Source organism: Lactuca serriola, chromosome 2, assembly GCF_051521515.1.
Source record: "Lactuca serriola cultivar US96UC23 chromosome 2, Lser_US96UC23_V15, whole genome shotgun sequence".
NCBI lineage: Eukaryota > Viridiplantae > Streptophyta > Magnoliopsida > Asterales > Asteraceae > Lactuca > Lactuca serriola.
In genome coordinates this window covers 115,504,640-115,515,413 of record NC_136409.1, presented here as the reverse complement: position 1 = coordinate 115,515,413, position 10,774 = coordinate 115,504,640, and positions in this window count along the sequence as shown.

The window sequence follows — 10,774 nt, the reverse complement described above, 5'->3', positions numbered from 1 at the left end:
AAATCTCGATTATGCTCTTCAGGTTTGTGACTGGGATACCGAGGATCACAAACAAGGTGTGAATAACCATGCAAAATGTGCTTGGTACTCCTGATATCATTTATCACCCAATAAATGTGCCGGTTAACCACACACGCTCCATTGATCTTATGATAAAAATCGAGCCACCCTTACTAGTCAAAGTTAATGTTCTGGTTAACCACACATGCTCCATTAACGACTTGGCAAGATGCAAAGTGCAATTTTCATGGATTAGCATCAATTTCACATTTTCCTAAAGTAACTAAGATTGGGAATTTATAAAAGGTTTAGTTACTTTATTGCTATTATTATACTTAACGAGAATTATAGTCCTATCCAATACGTTCGGCTAACAACCCTGCACCGATCAAGGAAGCGGTGGGTGAGAGTGGACACACATTAAACTGGCATTTAATAGGCAGTAACCTTATACCCCCTTATAGACCGGCTTCATGAATGAGGTCTACTAACGTTAAGACTGACTTGTCTTATACATACATACATACATACATCATACATATATATATATATATATATATATATATATATATATATATATATATATATATAACCTATAATATTATAATAGTATAAGGGTTGAATTTTAAACTTTTAAAATTCTAATGTTTAGAATTAAAGTATGCAAAAATCTAACTTTACAAATTCCAAAACTTGAGGGCAAGTTTTGAAACTTGTCAAAACTTTTCAAGTCCATAACCTATGAGTTTTAATGCCTTTTAAAGAAGTGACTTTTCATTTACCATAACTTGAGGACAAGTTATGGAGAACATCAAAGGCCATTAAGATCATCAATTAAACTAACAAGCATGTCAAGTAATATCGATGATCTAGATTAAAATCATATGAACAAGACAATTTATATCTAACAAATTTCATGTAATTAGCCTAACCATATAAACTAATACAAAACATGAAACTTTGATGATTATATTTTGAATTGGATAAGCATGATCATTAGCACATTAAAAACAGGTTTATAAGTTCAAAAAAAGTTTAGGGTAATGATCCTAGTCCAATTTCAGCTTTAAAACTCAAATTCTGCATTCTGGAGCACCAACTCGTCAAGTGCATGAACTGACTCGACGAGTTGGTCAGTTTATAGCGGTGACTCGGCGAGTCCATTATCCAAAAAGCAGAAAATCGATTTTTTCAAGCTTTGAAAACAAGTAGCACCAAGTATAACTGAAAACAAGCCTAGGCTTTTATACCACTGAAGGTTTTGAGCATTCAAACAGTCTTAAGGTGTACATGCTACCCTAGATACATTGAATCTATGTTTTCTCTATTATACATGCAAACTTTCATTTTTCCAAGATATCACTCTAACTAGCATACTATGGAGTATATACACTATGAAGATCTAGTTAGAGGACTTACCTTTATTGTAGCTTTCAAACCTTAAGTCTTTAAGAGCCTAGCACCCCAAGTGTAATGCCTCAAATGCTTCACACAACACCACCAACAATGGAGGAACTTGAGAGGAGACTATTTGCACTCACAAAATCGGCTAGCACTCTTGTATATCTCTTAGGTGCCGATTTTGGTAGCCATGAGGTTCTTTATAGTGTGACACAACTAGCGTTACACCATGCAAACCCTAATATGCATGATTTTCCACATTCCTCATGCTTCATGGGTTTTAACCTCCATGGAGTATCCATGGGTCACCACATGGGTTTAGCGCAACATAAAGAACTATGGATCATAAGCCCACTATATAAGAATAAAGGATTTACACAATCAATCCCCATATATTTAATTAGTCTCTTTTGATCACAAAATTAATTCCAAATTAATTCTTGATCAGTACTAATTAAATAACATGATTTCATATTAATATATTAGAACTTATATTATATTAATAAATATTGAATATCCTCTTCTCAAAAGTCCATCCTTACAAATTGTTCCGGTGCCATGCAACCCAAATGGACCATGCTACTCTCGGCTCAAGTACATACCAATTATAGTTATGGGCTTAGACACTAAATCCAACAACCCTAACATACAAACCCTAAAATACTTGTCAAGACAAAGTCTAAGTGCATTAGGCTTGAGTTAACCTACTCTCTGATACCACTAATGGGTTTCGAACCTATCAAAGATCAACCATTAGGCAATAGAAACAACAAATAATTCTAATCTAAGACTCAAAACACAAGATCTAACTCAACTATCCATGCAACTTATAGAAAATAGTATAATAGACTAGAGAACCCAACATAGAGTTCTTTTTCTAAAATCGGACCCACGACACAAGATACAATTCGATATAAGTAATCCGCGAACTATGAGCTTCAAAGAGAATAGAAATCTAGATTTTATGGTTGACCACGACATGGAGAACAACCTTCCTTAATGTGAAAATTTCAATTCAGGATTTCTTAGGGTTTTTGAGGATTTCGAACTTTGAGGCTAAGATGTATTTTTCTCATGTATCAAAATCGGATTTGGAGCCTCTATTTATAGGGAGGTGATATTAAACTCTCGAGATAATTACCAAATTTAATTATAATTATCTATGGAATTCAAATCCAACTGGATAGTTCTATATTCCTTTATTTACTATTAATTAATTAACAAAATAAGTCACTTAAAGAAAGATATTTTCATATCCGCGTTATTTTGCTCTTGCGTGTAATCCAAAATGACACTACTATCAATAGTAATATTAGCAGTTTTTAATGGCTATGGGCATTATTCTCCATCGTATGGAGGCTATAAGTAGGCTTTGTTGGCTTCAAATAGAAGATGATTGCCGAATTTTAGGGTTAAGGTACTTAAATACTTCATAACTTTCATTTTATGCCCTTAAGTGTGAGTAAATGACTCCATGACCCATGTATATGATCAAGTATCATTTTCTTGCTCTTGGACCCCTGAAAGTTAACTTTGAACATTCCAAAAGTAGATTAACAATGGTATATACCAAAAAACTAACCACGATAACGGAATGGGAAAGTTCGGGTCGTTACACAATTACATCGAAGATATGGGAAAATGCAGATGCCAAATGCACAAAAGTTTCCATAATTTGGATTGAAAAGAATAGTAATTAATATTGAGACTTATTGTCGAGAAGCTTTGTTGGCAGTCGATTTATGATGTAAGTATCAGAGCTAAAAGCATGTGTTCAGAAGGTAGCTAGAACATGAGCACTAAACATCATAGCTAAACCAATTTGAGCGATATGATGGTGATTTCTTTTAGCCTGACCATTTTTGTAACGTCCCAAAAATTTCATTTTTTAAAACACATACTTAGCAAAACATTAGAAATAAAACATTCACCGATCGTATCATTTCATAAAATATGTGCGTGTCTGGAAACTAGTTTATAAAAACATAACAATGTCAAAGTACAAATCCCCAGGAAGATCTCATAGTGCGGAATACAAAGCGTGTGTGTGATGTGCCGCTACTGCGCCAGCTCCTTCCCCTTCGAAGAAGAGGTACCTGAAACCAAAACCGAAAACTGTAAGCACGAAGCTTAGTGAGTTCCCCCATCATACTACATACCATACAATCACATATCATACATACTGCCAGGCAATTCTGGGGTGCCCAACCTACCCGGTACGGCCATTCTGGGGTGCCGACCTACCCGTGTCAAGTCGTTCTAGGGTGCTGACAACCCATGTCAAGCCATTCTGGGGTGCTGACTACCAATCGGTCCTAACAACCGATCCTCGGGGACTATTTCACCCCCTACTACTACTATCACATATATCATAACATAACATTTTATCAGACATATCTGGGGTGTCCGATCTACCCTTCGGTCCTAATGACCGAACTTGGGGACTATTCCCCTCGTACTACCACTATCACATATAACATATCATGCCAGCATATAAACATATCAGGTAGTAGCAAACCTAGATGATATCACAAAGAAAATCATCTAACATACAACTCCTACTGGTGGGCCGACATTGTGGCCGTAGACCCACCGCTACTGGAAGGTAACTCACCTCAAAGTAGCTGCTGATCTGCATGGGAACTGAGTGTCTTCTTCTACTGCTGCCCCGGAAATCCTCCGACTATAATTCCCACAAAACACTCAGTCAAATACTGCTAATCGACCTCAGGGTAAAATGACCATTTACCCCTAACCAAACCAAGAGTCAAAGTCAAAGTCAACTTCCAGTTGACCCGACTCGCCGAGTTGGATTGCCAACTCGTCGAGTCCCTATCCATTCGGTTTGTCATAATCCCGTCTCTACCCATCGAGTTAGGCATTGACTCGACGAGTTTTTCTTCTAAACCAATGTCCAATAGTCATTCATCCTACTTGCCGAGTTGTATGAACAACTCGTTGAGTTCGTCTTCATCCGAAGAACAATCTATGCTGAGACTCGTCGAGTTGAATGAACAAATCGCCGAGTCTGTTCTTGAGACAAGAAGATTGCCTTGAACTCGCCGAGTCAGGGAATTGACTCACCGAGTTCCTTCATGAGTGAGTCTGGCTTCCGACCACTTAGTCACATCCCATGACTCACTACTCTACCCAACAAACATGAAACGGTGGAAAACTCGGGGACTCGCGACTCGACTCGCCGAGTCCGATAAACGACTTGCCGAGTCTTTCACATGCAAATACTATATACTCGATTTTGCTTGAATCCAACTCATGCCATACATAGATCTGGGTTCTTAGGGCTTGATTAACACGTAAAGTTTCCAACTTTACGTGTAAATAAACACCGATGAAGGTTTTAGGGCTCAAAATGCACTAAAAGAGTAAATCTAGGGCTTTCATGCAATATGGCTTCATAAAGGCAGTGGATCCGAGCTCCTGGAGCTCAAACAAGCCTAGATCTAAAGGTAAATCAGCTTATTACAGACCCTAAACCATACCCAAGCTTGGAAATGGCTCAAGAAGGACTTTAATGGAGCTCTAAAGGGACTATAAGCATGAAAATAGGGGGAAACTGAGTTATACCTCAAGGAAATCTCGGAAATAACACCAAGATGTCTGGTCTCCTTCCCCTCCTCTTGATCTACTCTCCTTTCTCTCTCAAAGCCTTCAAGTGATCACACCAAGCACTTCAATCTCACAAGGAACGATGTTAGAACGATATATGTGACATCCCCAAAATCACGGCCAGAAAAGACCGATTTTGTTTATGCTTTGTTTAAAAATCAGAGTAACATTTTAAATAAAAGTGTTGCGGAATTTGTCCCAAAACAAAATACGATAAAGATTTATCAAAAGCATTTCCATAGAAATGTATTTCATTAAAAGACTTGGGATGTCATGTTCGTACAGATCAAAAGCATAAACAGTACAATATAAGCCTTACTACATTATTTCATATTTACAGGCCTATATCCGTAATCCCTCGTCCAAACATCATATCTATGCTCAGGCGCTACTACCTGTAATACATAAAACTGAGTGGGTCAGGCTTGGGAGCCTGGTGAGCACATATGGTTTTCCAACCCACAATAAATAAGTTTATTAATTCCATCAATCAACAATAACCCGATTACCCATTCCCGTTATCCTCACATTACGTCCCTAAACACCTATCATAAGGGACCTATCCTAAGGATCATCATCGGGATGGACACTACTGCTAAGGGGGTTCCTTAGCAATAAATGTCCTAAAGGCAACCATGTGGGGGATGGAGTACACCGGCTAACATGTGACAACCCAAGTTGTTCTGTTACCGTTAACGGAATATTCTACTGTATAAAAGTTCCGTTACTTAGAGGGCGTCAATTTAATAAACATTCCATTTTGGTTGCAATTAACATGCCGTTAAGTCGTGATAAAAGGAAATAAAAACACAGGACACACATTTCCATTTATTTGGAAAATGTCAAATTTTATTATTACGACCACTAAATCGGGTGCGACCAAAAGCCCCGTTTAACGGCAGTATCGGGTAAAATCCCACTGAGCCCCGACTCAAAACCCTATATAAGGGTGAGTGGAGTCTATTGGAGACTTTTTACACTCTCTCTCTATACTTTCTCTCTAGACCCGTTTTCGCCCCGAATCCGCAACCAAACACTTCCAAATTGTAAGTACGCTTACCCTAGCTTGTTCTAAACATTACTAGCTGTAGTTATAGCCCAAAAACCACCCAAGAAGGCATGGGATAAGGAGTTTACGGCCCAGGAACACTCTAGGGCCGTAAACCCCTAAAATGGTGCCAAACATGCCTTTAAACTTGCCCTTAAGCTTGGAAATAAATTAAGGGAATTGCCTAGGAGTGTTTAAACATCAAAACACAATGATTTAGGGCATAAATGAGATTTTACGGCCCAAACACATGCTTAGGCCGTAAACCCCTCAAAACCTTGTCAAAATGCCCCAAAAACACTCCCAAACCACCCTAGGGCTTAACACGTAATTTAGGGACTTAGTATCTTGGGTTTAACACAATTAAACACAATGAAATGAAAAAGGAAAAAGGAGTTTACGGCCCAGGTGTATACCAAGGCCGTAAACACCCCTAAATGTGCCCAAAAGTGTGGGTTTTGCCCCCCAAATGGCCTTAGACATTTACCATAAAATAATAGGAAGGATTTAAGGGTTTAAACACAAGAAATGAAGGGATTAAAAAGGAGTTTACGTCCCAAGCAATTTTCTAGGCCGTAAACTCCCCAAAACTCATTCAAATGATAGATTTAATCCCCCAAAATAGCATCATACTTCATTATAAATGGCTAGCAAGGCAATAGGGGCTTTAAACTTCCCAAAACTCTAAGGGTGAGAGTTTACGGCCATAAACTCCCTTAGGAGTGTCCCTAGGCCGTAAACTCCCATATAGAGCCCTTAGGAGCCTTGAATCCACTCATGCCTTTGAGGAAAAATGTTTAGAATAATTCCATGATGCAAGTAGAAGCCTTAAACACCCTAGAACTCATCACCATGATTTTACGGCCGTAAACTCATGGTGAGATGTCCCTGGGCTGTAAACTATGTAATAAGGGTGTATTCTTGGATAGTAAGCTCCATTCCTTAGCCATACGCACCTTTAGACACTACCCGGGACACCCAAACAGTTAGCCAAAGTGTTTTCCGCTCTTGTGAGCGCGTATATTTATTTAATTAGTATTAAATATACTAATTGTATGTGAACATATGTTAAATAGGTCATTGTGTGTGCTCAAGTCCTTGCGTGACATCGAACGCCCAAACGACACCTTCGTTGGACCTACTTACACCAGGTGAGTTCATACCCCTGAATGAACCTTTTAAATGCTTTTAAATGTTTTATAGGGGGGAATACAAGTTAAACATGTCAGTTATCGTATCAATCACATGTGATTGATAACCCGCATGCACAAGATTCTACTACTTTACACTGTTGTACCGAGTAGGACACTATAATGATTTTTACTTATTTCATAACTTTTACTTATACTGATTTATCCAAATTCATTCTAAATTGGTTTATGAAAGATTCTCTAAGGTTTTTAAACATATTTTACAAAAGAATACAATTTGTGATTTTCTCTATACATAAAGGCTTTTCATCAAAGATTTCCTTTTTCGACGTATACTTTTACTTGTTAGATACTGCTGCTTCGCTTATACTTATTTTATACTCCTACTCGGTAGCGCTTTCACTTATACTTGTAGTCGCTTATACCTGATGACGCTTATAATTATTCACGCTCTTACTTAGTGATACGATTCTTCTTCACTTATACTTGATAACGACTCTACTTCACTTATACTTGATACGTTTTGCTTCACTTATTATCGCCTCTACTTCGTGATACGCTTATACTTGTTCGACACTTCTACTTCACTTGCGACCGCTTCTACTTCACTTGTTAAACACTTCTACTTCTCAAAGATCACTTCTACTTGATACACACTCAGTCGTAGTTAGATGTATGTCTGTGCTTATATAGGTACATATAAGTAATGATTGAAAGACTTAGGAAGGCTCGTCTGCCCTATTTCCTTTTCTTCGTTGCGATGTGGTCTGGTGGGATCGGATGGCCGTCCGAAGGTCGTTTGACTCATTAGTTATATATTATGTATATGAGTATGGACATATAGGAATTCTCTAGTCAGTTCAGTTAAAAGTCTCTACCTCTACTCTATACTTACATTAGAAACCCACTATTGGGAAGTCTCTACCTTTAGTTCAACACTTACACACTACCCACTATTTGGAAGTCTCTACCCACTATTTGTGATGCATCTTCAGGACACGACCTTCTCCGTCGTCTAGTTGGTAACCAGAGTCTCCTGTAGGGAGAGTGGACATTGAGTGTATAGATCTATACGGGATTGACAATCCCACACCCAGACTGCTAGCTACAGTCCCGGGTCTGTTATCTCTGTTTTGACCTTACAAGACGTATCTTTCATTTGATACTGTCTGGGGTCTATTATCTCTGTTTTGACCTTACAAGATGTATCTTTCATTTGATACTGTCTGGGGTCTGTTATCTCTGTTTTGACCTTACAAGATGTATCTTTCATTTGATACTGTCTGGGGTCTGTCTTTCACTGTTTTAGACCTTACCAGCTGTACCCTTCATTTGGTACCTACTGGGGTCTGAGTCTCCACTTGTTAGACTGAACCAGGCAAGTCGTTAGTTCGATATTCTCCTGTAGTCTATGATTCCCTGCCTTAGTCAGCAGTCCTCACTGCTGAGGCATATGTTATTCCCTGATGTCGTTTGCTTTCGTCAATAATCAAATTCAGTATTTTGATAATGATAGAAAATTAGGGAAAACTACTTTTTACCACATAACACTGACCAATCTTGGTAGAAGACTGCTTTTATTAAAGAAAATATAGGATTTTTTGGAAAGAACTCTAATACACAGAAAACATTTAAACTACTACTTATTAAAGTTACTTGATTGAAATGTCACTAAATACTTATGAACTCACCGGCATTTGTAAAAATGCTGATACTTGCTTTTCAAATAACTTGTATTCTCAGGTCAAAGATTAGACAGGTACATCCCCGGAGTTGTTGATGAAGATAGCTTAGTACCACACTGTATTTATTCTATTACTTGTATTACTTTGATGTATTAATGTAACCATGTAAAACTATTACTATTAATGCAATGTTTTGTTGTACTTTGATTACTATAATGCATGTGTTGTGATACTTGACATGACGTCATCCACCCCAGAACGTTTCCGCCGTTCCGGTTTTGGGGTGTGACAGATTGGTATCAGAGCATTGTTTATAGTGAGCTAAGTATATCAATTCATAAAAGATATACAACCTATAAACACAAAGGGATAAAACACTCTGACCAAGAATTATACTTTAAAATATAACCATATTTTACCAAAGTATAATAACATCCAGAATCTAAACACTTGAACAAAAGTATCACAAGAAGAACAATAATAAAAGTCTTCGGATGTTGAGCACTACAGTCAAACCTGGGTAGTTATGTAATCGTAAGCTGGAATAAATGTAACCTGATCAACTACATTTATCCGAGATGCGATGAACGTGTGCTTGGGAGTGATAGTGGCGTACAACAGGTCTGAAACTTACCAATTAGGGATGCTAGAGCCAAACATAAAGTTAAAATACTATAGGAGTATTTTAGAACGCTAAAAGATTCACCCTAATCCCAGAATCATATTCAGAAGATAAGAATCAAACAAGAATTAAAATACCATAGGGTATTTTAGGAATCATAAACAACCTTGCGTGAATAACTAAAAAGATCCTTATTGATATACCTACAACTACAAATGGTATACTTCCAAGGTTATATATAATAAGGATCCCATAGGCTAAGAATGTGTGGTTTCGCTCTATTTCCTTTTCCTCGTTGGGATGTGGTTCTAGAGTAGTATCATATATTTGAAGGCCTATCGGATCTAAGCTATATATGATTGTATACCCTGTGTAATCGTAGCAGGACTCGATATGGATCATCCAGGGGAATGCTAATAATCTCTCAGGATTCTTTAGACATTTCCATTCTCGCACGAACCCTGTAGAAAACCCTACCCACTTCAGTGCTTGATAGAAGAGTTGAAGTCTACCCCGAAGAAGTTCATTGAGAAGATTTCCTGTTCGGAAATAAATGAACTGGGTCGAGACTATTGAATGCACCAAGTGCCCATATTCTTTTAGGGACAGTGGTGAGAGATTCGCTTAAACTTCGGAGATTCCCAGTCATCCATCATGAAGTGATGACACCCAAAATTGGAATCAGAAGGAAGGCGGAGTAGAAATCCAATATGTCCATACGAGGAGAGAACCCTAGGTAACTATCCGAAGGAAACCAACGCCGATTCCAGTCAAAGACACGAGGCATACCGAGGGAGCCAGTACATGGAACTCGGGAATTGTCTTTTCCTTGTGTTCCTCACGCTAATACACCCTTAAAATAATACAATTTAGTGAGTTAGTGGTTACACTACTCATGCTATGTGTTAGGTAAATCGTTGATTCCCGTTGCCAGACACACGATTAGGGCGGGTCCCCGCACCTTATTGAGAGTGCTTAACCATGAGCTTTCATGAGCCTCTCTTTCCGCAGTTTCATTCCGAACCATTCTCATATCTCTCCAGGCCGGAGAGTGAAACCTTTCTCAGTATAAAAGGTAACTTAGTAGGAACGACTCGCATCTTATGGCCTTTTCCGATACTCATACTCCTACCTCGATTACCAAGACTACATCATAAGGATGTAGGTCGGCGTTCAAACAACCAGTACCCGAGGCATGGGAAAAATTTATGCCTAATGCGATCGGGACAGAAATGTCCAG